Source organism: Solanum lycopersicum, chromosome 4 (genome assembly GCF_036512215.1).
Source record: "Solanum lycopersicum chromosome 4, SLM_r2.1".
Classification (NCBI taxonomy): Eukaryota; Viridiplantae; Streptophyta; class Magnoliopsida; order Solanales; family Solanaceae; genus Solanum; species Solanum lycopersicum.
Window position 1 is genome coordinate 26,342,739 of NC_090803.1, and position 9,863 is coordinate 26,352,601.

Below are 9,863 nucleotides of genomic sequence, written 5' to 3' on the forward strand. Positions count from 1 at the left end.
TCCACCATTTGAAAATATTTCCACCATGGTTGAGCTTGCAGCTTTTCCTTGAATCTTGATACCTATTTGTTTAGCTATTGGCTTTGTCTATCTCTTCACTCTCGCTTGGTAAGTGTTCTTCCATCAACTCCCTCTCTTTTTCCTTCCTTTGAGATGATCTTTCACATTTCTTTCTTGGGTGGTCTGTTTGTTACTATAAGGGACCGTAGAAACACTTCATTCCAGCTCAAATTTGGCTCTTCCTGTAAGCATTTGTTATCTCATATTTGTCTTCTTGGAATTTATTTTGCTCTTCTCCTTACTTCTCGTGTTTCTTCATGTCCCTTTGCAGGTGATGTTGAGTAGATGTTGCATTGTCTTCTTTAAGATTCACTTCTGAAAAGCTCCAATTACGCAATACCCAACGAAGTTTGGTAGCAAGTTTTAGGTGAGGCACAAGTTGTTTCCCACTAGATCTGACACCACTTGCAGTGGACACGGTAATTTTCATTGCAAGTTGGATATCAGAGTTCTCAATAAACTTTGGAGAACTTATTGCAAAAGAGATAAGACACAGAGTGACTAGGCCACCTAGTTCTTTACTTTTCTTCAACTTAATGACAAGGCTATGTAAAGCAGAAGTTGCTTATTCATGTCAGAATTGATGTGGAAACGGTAGTAACTAAGAGGTTCCACATTGAGAAGATGAGGGATGAGTTGAGACTTGAGATGTGAGTTCATAAACTAGTGCCACAAGTATTTGGTATAGGTGCACATGCAGGAGCCAGTGTTGGAGAGTGTCCTCTGATGTCCACTAGCACTACTATACCGACTTTTACACCCTCTACATTAGAGGCAACGGGAGCAGACATCGTAGAGTCTACTTAGTTTATTGAGACTACTTCATCATAATCACAGTTCTCACCATATGCTCTTACACCAACAAATTTCATGAGATTGGTAAAGATGGAGGATCAATATGAGAAGCAGAGGAAGTTACTTGTTGAATAACTAGGTCTGTTTGTTGATACGGCCATCACAGAGGTATTGGGGTTGTATAATGACTTAAATGCCCGGATAGATGATATGCAATCCCAAGTTAATGATTGATTGTGATATTTGATAATGTTTGATTTGGCAAGGTTTGTAGTTGAGCTCGCCAATTTAAGGCTGACGTTGCTCACGTAAGTGAGAAAGTGATAGAGGTGTTCCCGGTTTTAAATATTGAGGGATTGGATAGGGAAGAGACATTTATTGATGTACTCACTATGCTTCCTTAAGTGTAACAACCCGGAAATTGGAAAGTCGAATTGAAAGGAAAAGTTGCATTTTTGGCACTAAGGCGATGTCTTACAGAAGCCATCTACCGATAGTAAGAAGTCCTACGGATCGTAAGAATGTGCCTTATGAAGGCACTCGTTGGATTGGGTTGAGTTTTAAGAAATGTGAAGTCTCTGATGTTTGACCTACAAGTGAACAGGAAGAGCTTTCTACGAGTTGTATGAGGGTTTCATAAAAGTGACCCAAACTTAGTGAAATTTTAGACATAAAGTTTTATTCTACAAAAGAGTTCTATGAATCATAGAATGGAAGACGATCCGTAGAATGGTTTCGTGGAAGTTGAATGGATTTGTATGCCCTAGTAACAGGTTCTTTGGTATACCAGAACGGTTATTAGAAAGACCTACGGATTGTAGGTCCAAATCATTGACATGTTTGGCAGTTTTAATTAAGGGTGCTTTGATCTTTTCCTACCCAATTAACCCCTTAACTACGTTGTCTTGGCCCTATAACTACCCTATAATCGTTTTTACTCATTAACTAAGCCTAATTTCTCTCCTTTAAACTCAATATCTCGTAAAACCCTCAAGTCTTCTTCTCCAAAATTCTCTCTTAAGCTTCAAGGTGGAGAACTAAGATTTGAAGCTTCAAGGTGTCATTCTCTTTGCATTTTTAGGGCTTTCATTATCAAGATATATGAGAATTCACCTATAAATTTTTTTCACCCATTGAGTACCAAAAGAATCTCAATAACACATTTAATTTCACCCAATTCTCTTTGGGTTTCATGTAAATCTCCGTGGGTCCTATTTATTATGATTCAAATATTTATTTTCAAATCTTATTATGCATGATTTGATTCAATTACATGGTTTTTAATTGATTTCATATGGACTCCGTGCCTATGAACATGAACTATACATTATGCTTATGAACCTATGGATTATGATTATGAAAGTTATGCATGTTTATGAAAAATGATGATTTATGAACTATGAATATCATATTTATTATAAGTGGAAGCTCCAAAGTAGAAAAGTTGAATTATAATTTTACTGTTATGCTAAATTCAAATGTTATTAAATAAATGTTTATGCTTATGAACCTTAGTATATTTGAATTCTTTTATATATTTTATTCTTAGATTAAAGTTTTGTTTATATAGTACATTTAAATTTTATAAATTGTTTAATAAATTAAATATTAATATTAAATATTAAATAGTAAATCATCATATTAGTATACATAACTTACCATCAACTTGTAAATGTATGCAACTCTCACTAATTATATTCATTATGTTCATTACTCTCATTTCTCATCGATAATCTCAAATGGATTAATATTTATTTACGACAACTCTTTGTACTCAATGCTATCCAATAATAAATAGTGACACTTCACACAATAATATATAAACTTAAACCAATTGAAAAAAAATGAGAAAATCTCTATGCTCTCTTTTCTCGTCTCTTTTTATTTATTTAGTTTAACATTTATGTTTCTTGCTTGTTGTTATTGTACAACTTACTTTCTATTGTTGTGTTATTATTATTGATAATTTACTATGGTCTGTTGCTTTGTATACATTAACCTATCATGTTGTATTTTAATATCTTCATTGGAATATTGAATTTGTGTGATAGTTATTTTTACTTTATGCACTTTTAGTCAATTTTATAATTAAAGATATAATATTTTTACTGGAAAGATATATGTAGTTTCTATCGAAACAATGATAAATTTTACGATACAAAATTTATATGAAGTATCTTGGGATAAACGTGCAACGCACGTTCCTAAATCTAGTTTTTTAAATAAGTACGATTTCTGAAAGGTTTTCTTACATATGAATGAAATCATGATTTAGATACAAGTGTTTATATTGAAGAAGCTTATGGGATCATAGTTTGAAAGAAACTACTCTACAATGAATTATGATTTGGATTGGTAGTTCAATTGTTTCTTTACAAATATTTTGATACAAATATTATTATGTCTTTTCCATTGGAATTTATTTATCACCAAGAGGACTTTGAGATGGAGAATTTTCAGTTAGCAGAGGTTGGGTCTCTAAAAGCAATTTCTTTTTCTCAAACTACGTGTCAGTCCCAATAGAATTTTCTTAAATGACCTAGCTAGTGGATCTACAATAGCAGTTATGTGATAAAGTCTACCTTGGCAAGTAGATTCCTCTTTTCGGCGTGAGATTCATGTTGTATTCATGGTATAGCTCACATGGCCTTATTGTTGGTTAACGGTAAACATCCCACAAATGAATTATGTTTCTTCAAAAGGTTTATAAAAAGGCTTCTCCAATGATTTAAGTATGAATTGACCTTGATTAGGCTTTTACTATGTTTTACTTGGTCATGCTTATTATGTTTAAGGTTCCCCCATTGAAATGCCTATGTTTTTATGCATTTTTCATACTTAAAGCACTCAATGTACTAATGCATAGTTGCACCTCTATTATCTTATAATATAGGGCATGACACTTCTCCTTCATGGACATGCTCAAATCAGGATTGCTCATCTTGATCATTGAGTGGGTGACTCCTCATGCTTCGAGGGAAAATAAGTTTTAGATTTGTATGTGGTGTATGAATTACGTCTCAATCACTTTTATCTTTTAGAAAGGCTTTTATCAGACGAATCATTCCACATATTTCTTAAGTACTATGTTGGTATCTTTTATGACGTCTTATGATTTGAGACCTATATGTGTTATATCTCTTGATTATATTGTTATTAAGTCATGCTTATATCAAGTGGTTTGTTTAGGGTATCTCATGATCCGATTCAACATGTCATATATAGGGGAATGTATCACAAGCCGCATGTGATAGAGTCTTGTTCATAAGTGTGAAGCTCGACACATTTATGAATAGAAGGCTACAAGGTGTTTAGGAAACTTCACTTCTTTCACTACACTAAAGTCGTTTCATGAAGTTTATCTTTATATAGGACTTTCTCCTAACTTTTGTCTGATGCTTTTTAGGATATGCCTCCTCAAAAAGCTAACATAACACGAAATGAAATGCCCGATATTCCTCAAGTATCAGTCGATCCTTTGGCCGAAAAAAGTGACTCGTGCTGAATTTCGAGTCGCTTTTCATGCTTTGGCTCATGCTATGATGACCCAAAAAAATAAAGAGGTTATTGCTTATGTGAACCCAATTGTTGATACGACAACAATAAAGGTAAGTGACTTCACTCGAATGAATTCCCCAAAATTTCATGGGTCGAAAGTTGAGGATCCTCAAGAGTTCATTGATGAGATATATAATATAGTGGAAAATATGGGAGTTTCAATGGCCGAGAAGACAAAATAGGTCGCTTATCAATTCAAGGGTGTTGTTCAAGTTTGGTTCAACCAGGTCCTTTTGATAGGGAGAAATTCAAATGGTATTTTCTTGATCATTTTCCCCATTGCGATTAGAAAGACAACGGTAATTCAGTTCATTGATCTTCGTATGAAAAAATATGCTTTGAAGTGTACTTAATTAGCTAAGTATGCTCCAACTAGGCTACCGACTCTAGGACAAGGATGAGTAACATTGATTAGGCTTTTACTATGTTTTACCTGGTCATGCATATTATATATAAGGTTCCCCCGTTGACATGCCTATGTTTTTTATGCATTTTCCATACTTAGTACATTCAATGTACTAATGCATAGTTGCATCTCTATTATTTTATAATATAGGGTATGACACTTTTCCTTCATGGACATGCTCAAATCAGGATTGCTCATCTTGATCATTGACTGGGTGATTCCTCATGCTTCGAGGGCAAAGACATGGACACTTTTATTACTTTCATTGTATTTTCAGTTTTAGATTTGTATGTGGTGTATGAATTATGTCTCAATCACTTTTATGTTGTAGAAAGGCTTTTATCAGACGAAGCATTCCACATATTTCTTAAGTACTATGTTGGTATCTTTTATGTCATCTTATGATTTGAGATCTATGTGTTATATCTCTTAATTAAATTGTTATTAAGTCATGCCTATGTCAATTGGTTTGTTTAGGTATCTCATGATCCTATTCGACATGTCATATCTAGGGGAATATTTGTCCGATGCTTTTTCTTTATTTTTTTAAAATTTTTGTCTTTATTCTTCCACTTAATTTTTGTCTTCTACCATTGCCTTCACGTGTACTGCAACAGTTGACATATCTACTATTGCGGGACGGATTTCGTGGTAACAATATAATTATTAATCAAACTATCACCAATTAATTTATTTATAAAAATCAATTCTGTCAAATTATTAAATCTAAATACTCAAAATATTACCAAGTTAAATTTGACATTTAAATTATTAACTTCTCCAACTTCTTACTCCCAAATCGAATTTCTCAGAGTTTCACTATTTCTAAATTCCTATCTTGATTTGTAGAAGGTAAAAAATTACTAAACTTATTTTTTTTTTGTAAAAAATAAAAAATAAAAATAAGAATGAACACAATAACATTAGTTATAAAGGGAAACGAGCAAAGGAAAAATGAAGGAAGCTATGAATGTCTAAAAAATATGGGTAAGCTAATGATGGTAGGGAAGATGAGAATAATGATTTGAAAAATTAAGAAAACTATTTCTAATAAAGTTTTAAAAAATTAATACATGTGTTTTTATATATATTTTTTTAAGAATAAGTCAAATTGAAAGTGGCATGTGGCAATTTTACGTTGGTTTGAAGCTGCACCAAGAGTCCTTCACGCGCCCATATTTTGTACAACACGAGTGGTGTTAAATTTAGTCAAAATGGTATATTTATTATGAATTTAGATAGTTTTGTGAAGTAATAGGACACTTTAAAGTTAAGGCGCCATTATGCAAATACGAGAATATTTCAATAGTGACTTTATATCTTTTCTCTTTTCTTTAATTCATAAAGGGTATCTTTTTTTTATGATGGGAATGTCGGAATCCGGCGAATCACCACCCAATGACCCCCCATTTCACCTTCCTTCTCCCTTTCCGTTTCTGGCAAGCAACCATGGCCACCAAACACCCATTTTACTTTCTTTCTCCAGTAAACAACCAGCGTCCACCCCTGTTCTTCTTGTCTTCTCCGACCAGCTCAAAGCCGGAGCAACCAACCTTCATTGCCAGCCAACTCTATTCTTTTTTCCGACCAACAACATGTCAAAAACCCCAAGCAAAAAAACCTTCCTCCTTTCTCTCCAGCGAGTAATCACAGCCAAACCACCACCCAAGAGCACCCTTTTTCCAGTGAATCGAAGCTACAACAACGCTAGGCCCCCGTCTTTTTCCCTTTCACATTTTCTTTACTATTTTTACACGTATTCACAAGCTTTCAGATCCGAGCTTTGGTGAAAGACACCCAGAACAACACTGTAAAAAAAAACCTTTCGTTTTTTCCATTTTTTCGGCGAACAACTCCAATCTCCAGCGAACGAATCTGATGGGACCAAACATCATTTTTACCATCTCTTTTTCCAAGCTTCAACACACCTCCAACAAACATAGGTGTCCTTTTATTTTTATTTTTTTCTATTTTTTATTTTATTTGTTCTTTGGGTTTTAGATCCGGGGGAAGGGTTCACACTCCAGCCATCGTTGTTTTTTTTGGTGATATTTTGTCTTCTAGTGTGACTACTATCATTTTGGTTTATTGCTTGAATAAAACTTTGTTTGAGTCCTATGTTTAATAACATCTTTTTCGTTCTCTTTTATTACGGCTATTAGATATTTATTTAAATTGTTCTTCTACTATTATACTTGTTTCAGTAAAATGGTTTGTATATTTAATCCTGTTTGTTGATTTATTTTTGTTCATTAATCCTTTTTGTTAATGACTATTTCCGCCTTATACATTATTTTGGTTAATTTATTTTATTGTTGAGATTTATGTCTATTTGGAATCTTGAGTTATTTATTCGCTTAAGTGAATTAAGTCAGATGAAAAATAATGTTGGTATTTTCTCGTTATTGTGGTTATCATAGTTGGTTTTATTTTAATTTTTTAAATTATTTTTCAGTCATTCTTGTTGTTGTCTTTATGTTTACTTTAATTTATTATTTATTTTGAATTGTCTAAAGGTTGTTAGCAATTTACTATCGGTCTATTTTTAACATATTATTGTTTTGTTATTGTGGCTTTCTGTTTGTGCAATTTTTTTTCCTCCTAAACTATTTTGTTGAAATAATGTTGGATATGATATGTTAAATTGGGCAATGAAAAAATCTTTCCATCGGTTTTAGAGGCCTCCTCAATGTTAAAAGACGGTTTAGTTTATCTTTATATATTTTGCTTGTTAAAAGTGTCCGATTAAAAATTATCAGCGATTCTAATGCCTTACATGTTTACAAGATGGATTTTTATTTTGAGGTTATTATTTAAGCCATTAATTTTTATTCATAATTAAATTTGATACTAACACTTTTATCAAGTGTCTTTATAGGTATCCAGCAGTCGCTTCCCATTGAAACTATTCGAATAAAGTTCGAATTTCTTTGAATAATGTTTGATCTATTATTGCATGTTATCGATGATAGGAAAATTTAGGCCGTCTTCTATTTGATTGTTTTATTTCATTACTTGTGTATATTGTGTATTTGTTTTAGTTGTATACTCTTTTTATCTCCTTCTCAATTTGAAAAAAATGAGTTCCGTCGGGATCCATCATTGTAGATTTCAAAGGGTGCATAAGACCTTCCCTTTGAAATAACCTGAAACCTTACCTAGAATGTAATGGTTTCGTAGATAACTTAAATGATTTCCTATTTTTTCCTAAAATTAGGTGACGAATCATTTTAAAATTTGTTTTATTATTTAAAATATTTAAAATTAAATTAATCCAGTACTTTTGAGTCACCGCGACGTTTCTCCCTATTTAAATAAATTAGCGATGTAAACATCCATCATCAAAAGATGCTCCATAACCATCTCCTAGAGTCGAAAACACATGTATGGCCAAAATTACATTCTCTGACGATGATCTTCTATTTGATGACACATTTCATAATCACCATTTTATTCATGGTTGGTTTTGCACATTATAAAAGCAAAATAAAATCCTAATTGATGGAGGGTTTGGGATCGACATCCTTTCAATTCACAAAGAAAGAACTTCGGATATCAACAACATATCTTTCTGATAGTCGTTTGATGATCTAAGGGTTCAATCAAGGATGACAAAGGTCCATATGGACTATCAAAATATTCCATACCATCGAAGAGTTCCAATCAAGTGCGTGGTTACATGTAAATGATACAAAAATTCATATAACATTTTGCTTTGTACGTCGTGAGTACACGAGAACAAAGTAATCCCAACTACTTTCCACAAATGTTTGAAGTATTATGAGGATGCTGTCGCAAAAAAGATTATTGCAATGATAATCCATTTACTGAAGCTGAAGGTCACTTTGCCAATGCAAAGTTTTACTTGAAGAAGTATTCCAAAAAAATTGATGACATTGCATCGGGAGATGTCAGACTCCTTAACAAGATGGCTAAGGTAGCGGTTAGTATGGCAAAAATTGAAAACAAGGAAGATCCAAATCTTGGCAATCCAAAAAGGATGCCTAATATGATTGGTGCTTTTCAAGTAAAAAGGTTACATGCATTCTTCGCTATGTCCCAAAGGCAAAAGAGGAGAAGGGACACTCTCTCGAGTTGCGAGAAAATACACTGGAAGGTTTGACCTTCATGTAAGGCAAATTGATATGATGAAGTTATCCAAAAAATTTCTTGGGAAGTTTGTGGTTTCTAAGTCATTACTTCACGGAAAATTTGTGGCCCCTAAGTCACCCAATATGAATCTCTCCCAATGAGGCGTATAGAAGAAGTTTTTATCCTAATGTCTACTGACTGCTACCAAAAGCTAGATTCAATCCTAACAAATCGTCAAAATTGGTGAAGCTCTCGTTAGAACAACCTCCACCTATCTGCATATCCATAAAAGGTAAGAAACAACTACACCACTCTGATAGATGAGTCTGCTAATTCTTACAAAAGGCCTCCTGTCTTCGATCGACATAGAAGATAAACTTAGAGGACGTCTTGACCGGGGAGTACCCCCTAAACGTAACCGGCATTGTCATCCTCTAGAGGACTTGGATAAGCCCTTGACATTCGTCACACCATATCATAGGTAAAAAAATGGAAAATTTAAAACTCTTTACATATTGAGGTGTACATAGACCTCTCACAAATCATATATGGAGTTTACTTAGACTCCTCACATATAAAGCTTACTTGGGCATCTCTTCTAGGCAACATAACCAATACATATGAATTTAGTCTAATACTCTGTGTCACATTAAACCATCTATATGAAGTACAACATTTGGGCATAGGCCTTATGAAAGTACATATTTTCCATATAGGGCTTACAACAATGTCTCCAACAATAGTAAAACAAATGATGTCTTTAGAAAATACAAATATTATTAAGGTATATTATGTGGCACATCCTCGAACTAGAGGATGTATCGAATCTTGGGGAAAGTCCAAGTCTTCTTGCAAAGTGGTCTAGAATCTCTTCAATGACCGAAACCTACAATATTGAGGAAAAGGGAAGAAATATGGGTTAGTACAAACCACATGTACTAAGTATGGTTCT

The 9,863-nt window shown here is 33.4% G+C and overlaps 1 long non-coding RNA gene across 1 annotated transcript; it reads left to right on the forward strand.

The window, feature by feature from the left end:
- The first annotated feature begins 114 nt into the window (after positions 1 to 114).
- LOC138348273 (uncharacterized) lies at positions 115 to 5,227 on the forward strand. Its single transcript, XR_011220638.1, has 3 exons — positions 115 to 244; positions 332 to 427; positions 4,970 to 5,227. It is a non-coding gene; the product is annotated as an uncharacterized lncRNA (long non-coding RNA).
- Positions 5,228 to 9,863: the final 4,636 nt, after the last annotated feature.